Source organism: Cupressus sempervirens, chromosome 4 (assembly GCF_028749045.1).
Source record: "Cupressus sempervirens isolate cs-2001-9-10 chromosome 4, ASM2874904v1, whole genome shotgun sequence".
NCBI lineage: Eukaryota > Viridiplantae > Streptophyta > Pinopsida > Cupressales > Cupressaceae > Cupressus > Cupressus sempervirens.
In genome coordinates this window covers 296,456,083-296,468,221 of record NC_143121.1, presented here as the reverse complement: position 1 = coordinate 296,468,221, position 12,139 = coordinate 296,456,083, and positions in this window count along the sequence as shown.

Below are 12,139 nucleotides of genomic sequence, written 5' to 3'. Positions count from 1 at the left end.
TGTGGACATTGAAGAAAAGTTTATATGGCTTGAAACAAGCACCTCAATAATGGTATCTAAAATTTGATAGGTTTATGCATGGTCATGGATATAGAAAGTGTCATTCAAATCATTATTTTTATTTTAAGAGGTTGGATGATGACGGCTAAGTTACATTATTTTATGTTTATATGTTGATGATATACTTGTAGTTGGGTCTAACATGGATCATATTAAGGGGCTAAAATATTAGTTAGCACATGCACTTGCTACGAAGGATTTGGGGACAGAAAAACAAATCCTTGGTATGAAGATTTGTGCAGATAGGAAGAACAAGAAATTTACATTATCTTAGGCTAAATATATTGAGAAGGTGTTGCAACATTTCTCTATGGAGAATGCTAAAGCTGTCTGTATTCCTTTATCTTGTCATTTGAAGTTGACTAAGGAGATGTGTCCCAAGACACAAGAAGGAGGAAAAGATTTCCAAGATACCCTATGCTTCAACTATAGGAAGCTTGATGTATGCTATGGTATGTATAAGGTTAGATATTGCACATGCAGTGGGAGTTGTTAACAGGTATATGAGTCATCTAGGAACTGAGCATTGGAATGCAGTTAAATGGATTGTTAGATATTTGAGAGGACCATCAAGTAAGTTTTTACACTTTGGGGGCTCTACTACTAATTTATAGGGACATGTTGACTTAGATTTGGTAGGGTAAATTGATACAAGGCTGAGTACTATAGGTTATGTCTTTATTGTGGGTGGGCAGTAGTGAGTTGGGTTTCTCGATTACAGTAGGTAAATGCACTACAGAGGTAGAATATGTTGCTGCTACAGAGGTAGCCAAGAGATAATATGGCTTTAGTTCTTCATGAAATAATTGGGACACCCATATAGGGAAAATTATTCGTTCACAGATAGCCAGAGTGTCATTCATCTTGCAAAGAATTCAACTCTACATTGAAAGACAAAACACATATAGTTGCGATACCATTTCATTCGATTAGTTTTAGATGATGGATAGTTAAAGCTAGATTAGATACATAAAAATGAAAATCTAGTAGATATTTTTACAAAGGTAGTGACAAGGGTGAAGTTAAACTCCTCTCCCACTTTGATTTGTCTTCTCGAATGAATAGACTAAAAGAACAATAGAGTCTAGAGTGGTTTAATATTCCAGTGAGAGCTACTAGTTTAGTACTACTATGATCAGTCTCCAAGTGGGAGGTTATAATTATGGAGTCTGATCAGTCTCCAAGTGGGAGATTATTGTGATGTGGAGCCTAATCAGACTCAAAGGCTTATTCAATGTGGTTTCCCTATAGATTATTTCTATAGGGGTTTAGGGGCAGTGCCTTTAAGATAAGGTCAAGGGGCCAAAAATGACCTTATATTTTAAAAGGTGTTGGCTACTATTTTTCTATTATTCTAGCCCTAATTTTGTAAGTGATAAAAAGCTTGTATAAAAAAGCTTAGGGTTAGGGATTTTCATAATGTATGATGCAAATTGGTTCTTGCCATGGTATTGAGCTATAAGAGATTATGGATTGTAATTAGGTTGTAATCACTGGACCATAATAATATTGGATTTTATGTTGGTGGATGTAGCCTAGGGATTGGGTGAGCCACATTAAATCTTGGTGTCTTGTGTTCTCTTTTATGCGATCTACTATTTTTTGGTATTGGTTATATTTGCACATAATTATTATTTCTATCTGAGGTTAATCCTAACAAAGTTATTGTCATGGACAAGTGTCTTGGAATTTGTAGTGTGATTCTAAAATACATCCATGTTTGAAAGAATCATGCCTTGGATGTCTACAAGTGTGGCCCTAATCCTTGCTTCTTCCCTTAATAATTTTTCTTAGAAATTTGTCAGATATTTGATCTTTGAGTAGTGAGTAGAACTATAGCTTGGGTCTAGTGAAAACTGGTGTGCACTTTCCTTCAAGTCTTTATCTATCTTAGATAATGTTTCTTTGATTCCTTGGGTGAAGATAGATGTATCATGCAACTTACTAAATAATGAATTTACATTATTTTTAGATGTTTCCAATGAAATAAGAATAGTAGACAATTCTACTTGGTTTATTGCAATTTTCTATGCCACTTGTTCCAATACCTTGTTTTCAAATTTCCTTTCTTCTCTTTGTAGTAACTTATCTTTTCCATTTAAGTCTTCATTGAATTTATGGAAAACTTCTTCTAACTAATCCAAGATAGGTTGTGTACTATCAATCTCGATACTTAGTACATCTACAAATATGTTCTGTACATCTTCAAGCACTTTTATTTCCTTGCTCTTCTCTTCTCTAAGCTTCTATTGTTTAGCTCTCTTTTACAATAATTCTCCCATGATGTTCATTTAATTAGGATTTAGAGTAGAGATATCCCAATTTGAGATAACTATATCCTCATCTAGATCAATATCTTCTTCTTTACCCTTGTCCATATTTGAAACTTTAGTACTTGGTTGAGACTTTTTCTCAACTATCCTTGCACTAGCTATATGTGTAATAGAAACAATAGTAGAATTTAAGGGGCTACAAAAAAAAGTAGATGTAGCACTGATAGTAGAAACACCTTTTTGTTTCTTTGTCAAATTTGATGATGGAGGCACTTGTTTCTTGGTAGATGAAGTGCTGATCACTTTAGTCAATGTAGTACTCAACTGAATAGGTGCAAAGATTGGTTGGGTGCTTGGTGTTGTAGTTTTTTCCACAAAAAACTCGAAAAAATCTTTCTAAGAGCTTGATGGCATTAAATATTTGATCTAAGAGTGAGGAAATGAGCCCATCACTACTGCTATAATCTTTTTTGGGTCAATTTTCTCAATACTTTGAATCTTAGGGAGACTTTCCTCTATAGCTTCTTTTTCTTCCTCCTTATCATCTAGATTTACATCTTTTGTTTCCACATCATCATCATTGTCATCATCTTCCTTTTCATATTCATCATCTTTGTTACTAACATGAACAACAAAGTCACTTGGTTGATGCAGTTGGTAGATGTTTTTCCATGTGGCAATGGTAGATTTTATGTCTTTCATCAACACAATACATGTAGTGAATTACTTTTCTTCATTTATACTCAAAGATACTCTCACCTCTTTTTCACTAAGACTTGGCATGAGTTTCCTCAGAGTCTATTCAAAGATGTCTTTTTTAGTCTTCCTTGCATGCTTCCATCTAGGTTTGATTGCTTGCATAAGCTCCTTTGGAATTTGCTAAGTAAGATGATTAGGTGAGTACTTTCATTTTCCCAAATTTGACATCATCAAATCCTCAATTTAATTTTTCTCATATGCATTCCTAGTTTCATATCTGAGAGATTTGGAATTTTCCATTCTAGCTCCTCCTTCTAGTTCCTTTAACTTTTCTTGAAGTGTAGGTGGAGGCTTTTTGAAGATAATCTACTCGGCATCCTCCTCACCTAACTTTAATTTTGTCCTAGACTTTGATGTCCTTCTTATGAATACCATAGTGGATGACTTAGTAGGTTTGGTTATGATAACCTTACCTTTCTTTCTTATAGGCTTCTCTTCCCTAGATTTGGTTTCTTCTGCTTCATCCTCTGCTTCATCATCTTCCACATCATCTCCTTTTCCCTTTGTCAGCATGAGAGTAGAACTTTCTTGCTTCAATTTTTCCATCCTCTTTCTTCCTTTTTTAACTACTTGAAGAAGCTTAATTTCAAGTTCTATCCTCACCTTGGCTTCTTCATAAGTTCCAAAATATGGTGCCTTAGGATCCACAGGCTCATTTAGTAGAGCCTCAATGATATCTTTTGTATCATCAATGTTAACCTCATATTCAAGAGACTTAACACTTGCCACCCTCATTTTGACTACCTAGATGTGTTGGAAATCTGGTTGAAAAGAAGATTGAAGATCAAAGAGGGAGATTGTTGCAAAGAAGGAGATTGGTTGATAAAGAATATTTTCAATCATTATTTTGTCAGTGATGTCAAACCTGCTATTTGCTAGAATGATAACTGCTTATTAGATCCAAGTACTATTACTTAGTTGATTGATGAAGAGGATTTAATCAAAAAGATGTAACAAGAGCACCTAAGGGGAAGGTTGAGTTAAGGTTTTGTAATGAACTGCAAGGATTAGCTAAGACAATGGTTAAATAATGTATTGTAACATACTTGAAGATATAGATGTTGGACACACTTAAGAAACACTAGAAGTATAAGTTGGAACAAGGTTGACTACAAAGCTTAAAATAAGTTTATTAGTGATTGTCGAGCAAGCTAGTTCAAGCCAAGAAATTTTTTAGTTGGAGTCGACGAAATAAAAAATCTAGTGTGTGCCGAGTGAACTTCAAGTGTTGAGTGAAGTTCAAGTGCCAAGTGAATCCACAGTAGGTGTCAAGCATCAATAAAATGTAGTTGATGTTGAGTAACACAGTGTGTTCCAAGCACCAAAATTTCAATAGTGCTAAGCTACTGGATTATTTTAAAAGTCAAAGATTTGCCAAATCTAAGTCAACATAGTTATTACCTAAAATTTTGTGAACTAGTTGGAAGATAAGGATGATGAGCTGGTGGCATAGAATTCTATGTAAACCATTTTTGGGAAAATTCAAGAGGATTCTTCATGATATTTCTAGAAGAAACAAGATGTGGGTTAGATTCAATGAATCCTACCTAATCCATTCAAACCAAAATTAAAGGAGGGAAGAATTGAGTAGGAAAAGAAATTCTAGACTTCTATTTAAGGAGTCATAGGCCAAGAAGCAAGAGTTGCTGGTATGCCAAATTGAAAAGTGGTTGAAGGGTGTCAAGGAGAAGGCATCTAGGAGAAGGAAGAATAGAGCACAGAGGCTCTGCTTTGATAAAGAGTTAGAGAGAGATGATTGCACTGGTACATTGAGCATGGAAACTCAAAGAGACAAAGCTTGAAAAGAGGTCAAGCTCTTAGAACTATAGAGAGTATAAGCCAGCCAATGTAAAGAGCTGAAGAGTGATCTAAAATCTACAAGATAAGTTGTGAATTGTAATCAGGTCAAAACCACTTATTGTAGTTCTTTAGCAATTGTATCAGTTAGGGTTAAATCTTATGGACTTAGGTTGATTTAATAGCTATTTGTAAATCCTTTAACAGGGTGTCATTCCAAGTAAATGTTCTAAATTTCTCTAACTAGGACCACTTCTAATAGGGTGGATAAATCCTTTAACAAGGTCACATTTAACAGTGTGTTGTAGCCTTTAAAGGGTAGGCCTTTTACACAGCATCACTTCAGAAGAGTAAGAATTGAGTAGCATGTTACTAGTGGTTTTTTCCAAATTAGGTTTCTATGTAAATCATTGTGTTATATGTTGATTTTTAATGTGGTATGCTTGCATGTTGATTTATAGTTTGAAATGTTCAAAGAGCAAAAAGAGAAAGCCTAAGAGGAAACTTTGATGACATGAAAATGGAGGAAGGATAAAATGTTGCTCAATATGCTACTAGAATGAATGAAGTAGTAAGTGCAATAAGAAGTCTAGGTGGTCAATTGGAAGATGATATTGTCAATAGAAAATACTTAAGAACCCTGCTCCCTATCTATGCTATAAGAGTTTCAGCCATCCAAGAGTTAAAATGGATACCAGACAATGCACTAACTTTTGAAGGAATAATGGGAAGACTCATTGCAGTTAAATTGTCCAACTCTGATAACTACAGACTTGAGAATGTTGAATCAACTTTCAAGGAAAAGTTAACATTGAAAGACACCAAGGAGGAGAAATCAAAGAAGAAAAGTAGAAGAGAAAAGTATGCATCTAGTGACAACAACATAAATGAGGAAGATGTGGAACAGTTGGAAGCACTACTGGCCAAAATATTTCATAGAGGCAAAGGTAAATTCAAAGGTAAACTACATATCATTTTTTTAAATTGCAATGAAGTAGGTCATATTGCTACAAGGTGTACACAAAAGAAGAATTACAAAGAAGGAAACAAGTACAAGAACAAAAGAGAATATGATAGCAAAGATTACAAGGACAAAGGCAAAAGATGCTACATTGTTGAAGAAGAATCTAATGAGAATGATGATGAAGTAGTCTATGTAGCCATGAAAGATGAATCAGATGGAGATGAAGAAACAACACCGGTAACCTATGTGAACAAGAATGAAAAGTGGATCATAGACAATGGATGCTCACATCACATGATAGGAGATAAAAGTAAGTTTATTACCTTTAATCAATATGATGGAAATAGTGTTAGATTTGGAAATGATGGTCCATGCTAAAATCAAAGGAAAAGGTTCTATTAAACTTACAAAAAAATCTCATGTGATAATGCATACTATGTTGGAGGATTGAACTACAATTTGCTGAGTGTATCATAGTTAGGCAATGTAGGTTGCAAAGTAGAATTTGGAAACAAATCTACCAAAATCTATGACATTGATGGAAATTTGATAGGAAAAGGTGAACAAACTAGGAGTAACTTGTTTTACTTAGATATGGAAGATGCAACCTATCTTGTCGTTAGACTTAATGATGTTTGGTTATGGCATAAAAGGTTGTGTCATGTTAACTTTGATAATCTGATAAGTATCAACAAAAAAGAAGAAAGTTAGAGGTTTGACAAAACTAAAGAAACCTGAAAATACAATGTGTAAACAATGTCAACTAGGAAAGATGACTAAATCTAGTTTCAAAAGCAAAACATACACTTCCAAGGAAGTACTAGAGCTACTCCATACAAACTTATGTGGACCAATATAAGTACAAAGCTACCAAGGAGATAGATACATAATGCTATTTGTGGATGACTACTCTAGGATGATGATTGCTATGTTCTTGAAGCAAAAATATGATGCATTTCAAATGTTTAAGTGTTATTTTTCTAGAGTTAAGAAGGAAATAGGAAAGAGTCTAAAGTGCCTAAGATCAGACAGAGGAGGTGAGTTTACATCAAAAGAATTTGAAACATTTTGCAATGAAAAAGGTATTAAGAGACAAACATTAGCACCAAGAACTCCACCTTAGAATGATATTGCTGAAAGAAGGAATAGATTAGTGATAGATTGTGCTAGAACATTGTTGATGGAGAAAAATGTTGCTCTATAGTACTAGAGAGAAGCTATAAGCACTACTATTTACACTCTGAATAGAGTCCAAGTCAAGAAAGGTACAAATGCAACACCTTTTGAAATATGGTGTGGTCACTCACCTAATGTGAAACATTTCAAAGTATTTGGTTGTAAATGCTATATTCTTAAAGATACTAGAAATGGAAAGTTTGATGCAAAGAGTGACGAAGGCATATTCCTTGGATACTCCACTAGAAGCAAAGCATATAAGTGTTTGAACACTAACACTAACAAGATTGTGGAGAGTACAAATGTAAATTTTGATGAGCATGTAGATGTACAAGTTGATGAATCCAAGCAATTAGAAGATTATAGATCTTTTGTATACTTCTATGAAGAAATGCCTATTGAAGATAATGTTACCAATCGAGTTGGAAATCAACCATAGATCTCAATATTAGCTGAGTCACAACTAGTGAATGTTGCATTGCATTCAAAAGCTGAGTTGTAGAATGAAGATAGTGAACATTCTGACTTTGAAGATAGTACACATGGAAGAGATGATGAAATACCAAATAGAGAAGAGAAAAATGAATCTAAAACTGAAGGACCAAACATGGAAAGAAGGACATAACCAAGATTACCCAAGTATGTGAGAAGACATCACCCTATAGAAAAAATCATTGGTGACAAGGATGTTAGACCAATGACAAGGAAAATACTAAGGAATGAATCATGTCTGATGAGCAAGATCGAACTTAAAATAGTAAAAGATGCACTACAAGATGATGACCAATATAAAGCTGTGAAAGAGGAGATAGACCAGATTGAGAAGAACAAAATTGGACCCTAGTTCCTAGACCACTTAATAAGAATGTAATTGGTACAAAATGGGTGTTTAGGAAGAAACTTATGAGAATGGTGAGATAACAAGAAACAAGGCCATACTAGTCTAGAAAGGTTATACATAAGAAGAAGGATTGGATTATGGGGAAACATTTGCCCCTATTGCAACAATGGAAGGAGTCAGAACACTACTTGCATATGTTGCTTACAAAAGTTTCAAAGTCTACCAAATGGATGTAAAGTCTACCCTTTTGAATGGTATACTAGAAGAGGAAGTCTACATAGAACAACTAGAGGGATTTTTCGATGACAACAATAAGGATATGAGAGACTACACAAATATCTTGTGAAGATAGGATTTGAGAGAATAGATGATAACAATAATCTGTATATCAAGGCAGAACAAGGTAAAGAGATCTAGATATCTGAAATCTTTGTTGATGATATAATATTTGGAGGAAAACATGTTCTATGCAAAGATTTTGCTGATCAAATGAAACATGAGTTTGAGATGTCAATGTTTGGAGAAATCAAATTCTTTGTTGGATTGCAAGTACATCAACTGAAGCATGGCATATTTGTAACTCAATCCAAATATATCAAGGAGATACTCAAGACATTTGGATTAGAAGATTCAAAACCAGTTAGTACACCAATGGTAACTAGACATAAGCTATCCAAGAATGATGAATCTATCGACGTGAATCAGATAATGTACAAATCAATGATTAGAAAGTTGTAGTATGTTGTACATAGTAGAATAGACATTGTATTAGCTATTGGAATAGTGGCAAGATTTTCTAAAAATCCAAGAGAAAATTATCTAATTGTAGTAAAGAGAATACAGAGGTATCTAAAAGGAACTAATGAATTTGGTTTGTACTACAAGAAAAGTGAAAAGTTTGAATTGATAGCCTACACTGATGCTGATTGGGGAGGTACGATTGATGATAGAAAAAGAACCAGTGGAGGAGCACTTTTTAAAGGGAAAATATTGGTTAGCTGGACTAGGAAAAAGCAAAGTTGTACCTCACAGTCCACAATAGAAGCTGAATATGTTGCAGCTGCTATCAATTGCAGCAATATTGTATAGATCAAACATCTATTGCAAGGTATGAAGGAATAGGTAATTGAACTTGTGATAATTTATTGTGATAACACAAGTGCCATCAACATATCAAAGAACCCTGTGATGCATGCAAAAACTAAGCATATTGCAATTAAATATCACTATGCAAGAGAATTGGTGGAAGACAAGCAAGTGAAAATGGAATATGTTAGCTCAAAGGAACATATTGCTAACATTTTCACAAAAGCATTACCTAAAGATGCATTTGAATATCTTAGAGGTAAGTTAGGGGTGATACCCCTAGCCAAAGCTAATTAAGCAACATCAAAGATTGCCCTACATCAAATGAGTTAATTCTTGAAATATTGTGAATTGATGCAGAGGATACTTACTTTAGGATTCATGCCTAAAGTAATCAAAGTGTAGTAGTTACAAATCAATCACAAGTAAGGTGACAGAGGTAGAAATTGGAATTTCCAAAAAATGCTATACTTGCATGATAAGATGTTGAAGTAATACGTCTTTGGCATTGTTGTCAAAGAGGGAGAAATAATAGAAACTAATCAATAGACAAAGAGGAAGAGATATCAATAGCATTCAGTTGGACAAAAAATAAAGGAGTAGAGGGAGAAGTGAGAAGAACTAATCAACAACAAAGTATGGAAAAAGAGGAAAGGATATAGTAGCTAAGAGGAAGGAGTAGAAGTAAAGTAATCAAAATACAGATTATAGAGGGAGAAGTGAAAACTGATGGTAACATGATTTCTTTTTGAAATTTGACTTACTGTTCTAACCTAGTTAGCATTTTGAGAACTTGGTTGAATAGTTTAGTTTGATGGTGGATCAGTTTGGTTTGCCATCAATGCCAAAGAGGGAGATTGTTGCAAATCTAATTGAAAAGAAGATCAAAGATCAAAGAGGGAGATTGGTTCATAAAGAATGTTTTCAATCATTGTTTTGTCATTGATGTCAAACTTTCTATTTGCTGGAATGACAACTACTTATAAGATCCAAGTACTATCACTTAGTTGATTGATGAAGAGGATTTAATCAACAAGATGTAACAAGAGCACCGAAGGGAAAGGTTGAGTTATGGTTTTGTAATGAAGTGCAAGGATTAGCTAAGGCAATGGTTAAATGATGTATTGATAACATACTTGAAGATACAGATGTTGGCCACACTTAAAAAATACTAGAAGTATAAGTTGGAACAAGGTTGACTGCAAAGCTTAAACTAAGTTCATTAGTGAGTACCAAGCAAGCTAGTTCAAGCCACAAAAATTTTTAGTTGGAGCCAAGAAAATGCAAAATCTAGTGTGTGCCAAGTGAACTTCAGGTGCCGAGGGAATCCACAGTAGGTATTGAGCATCCGTAAAATGTAGTTGATGCTGAGTAACAAAGTGTGTGTTGAGCACCAAAATTTTAATAGTGCCAAGCTGTTGCATTATTTTAAAAGTGAAAGATTCGCCTGATCTGAGTTGACATAGTTGTTACCTAGAATTTTGTGAACTAGTTGGAAGATAAGGATGATGAGCTGGTGGCATAGAATTCTATGTAAACTATTTTTGGGCAAATTCAAGAGGATTCTTCATGATGTTTCTAGAAGAAAAAAGATGTGGGTTAGATTCAATGAATCCTACCTAATCCATTTGAACCAAAATTAGAGGGAAGAATTGAGCAGGAAAAGAAATTATAGACTTCTATTTGAGGAGTCACAGGCCAACAAGCAAGAGTTGGTGGTGTGCCAAATTTCAAAGTAGTTGAAGGGTGTCAAGGAGAAGGCATCTAGGAGAAGGAAGAACAGAGCACAAAGACTTTGCTTCGATAAGTAGTTAGAGAGAAATGATTGCACTGGTACATTGAGCATGGAGAATCAAAGAGATAAAGCTTAAAAGGAGGCCAAGCTATCAAAACTACAGAGGCCAGACAATGTGAAGAGTTGAAGAGTGATCTGAAATCTGCAAGACAAGTTGTAAATTGTAACTAGGTCAAAACCCTTTATTGTTACTCTCTAGCAATTGTATTAGTTAGGGTTAAATCCTATGGACTTAGGTTGGTTTAATAGCCATTTGTAAATCCTTTAATAGGGTGTCATTCCAAGTGAATGTTCTAAAGTCCTCTAACCAAGCCCACTTCTAACAGGGTGGATAAATCCTCTAACAAGGTCACATTTAACAATGTGTTGTAACTTTTAACAGGGCAGACCTTTCACAAGGCATTACTTCAGAATAGTAAAAATTGAGTAACATGTTACTGGTGGTTTTTTCCAAATTGGGTTTCCACGTAAATCACTATGTTATGTGTTGGATTTTCATGTGGTATGCTTGCATGTTGATTTACAGTAACCTGCTAAGTATGAAAGTATAAGCTTGGATGAATGAACAATTTGATGGGCACACTCTATTTGGTGAAAAGTTTTAATTGGACATTTGGACCCTAAATAATTGATTCACCCCCCCTCTCAGTTATTCTAAAGAATTTCTAACAAATTTTCCTCTGTCAGCATGAGAGTAGAACTTGCTTGCTTCAATTTTTCTATCCTCTTTCTTCCTTTGTTAACTACTTGAGGAAGCTTAATTTCAAGTTCTATCCTCACCTTGGCTTCTTCATAAGTCCCAAAATATGGTACCTTAGGATCCACAGGCTCATTTAGTAGAGCCTCAATGATATCTTTTGTATCATCAATGTTAACCTCATATTCAAGAGGCTTAACACTTGCCACCCTCATTTTGACTGCCTAGATGTACACTTTGTCATAGTCTACCATGAAACATATATATCCTTTTTAGTCCTTTACAAGTTTCTTTGGTATCCTATATCTATTATTCATCTTTTCTTTGAATGTATCAAAGTAGTTATCCATTATACTATCAAAATTTTCACCCATCTCTTCTATTTATTCATTAATCTTATATAGAATAGGTACATGTTTTCTCCATACAAACGTGCCTTTAGAAGGGAAGAATTTTTATACAAAGAAAAAAAAAAAGTTATGAGTGAATCAAACTTATATGGATTATTCTTGGAACCTCTAATGCTTTCTATGTCTCTATTGAATTGATTCAATAACAACTCGAAAAGGTCGAATGCCATATTATTTTTCACAACCTTGAGGGGAAAATCTACTGGCTCACATGACAAATTGTTGAGACAACTACAACTCTAGATTTTATGGGCAATCACATGAATTCTAAACTTTAATTC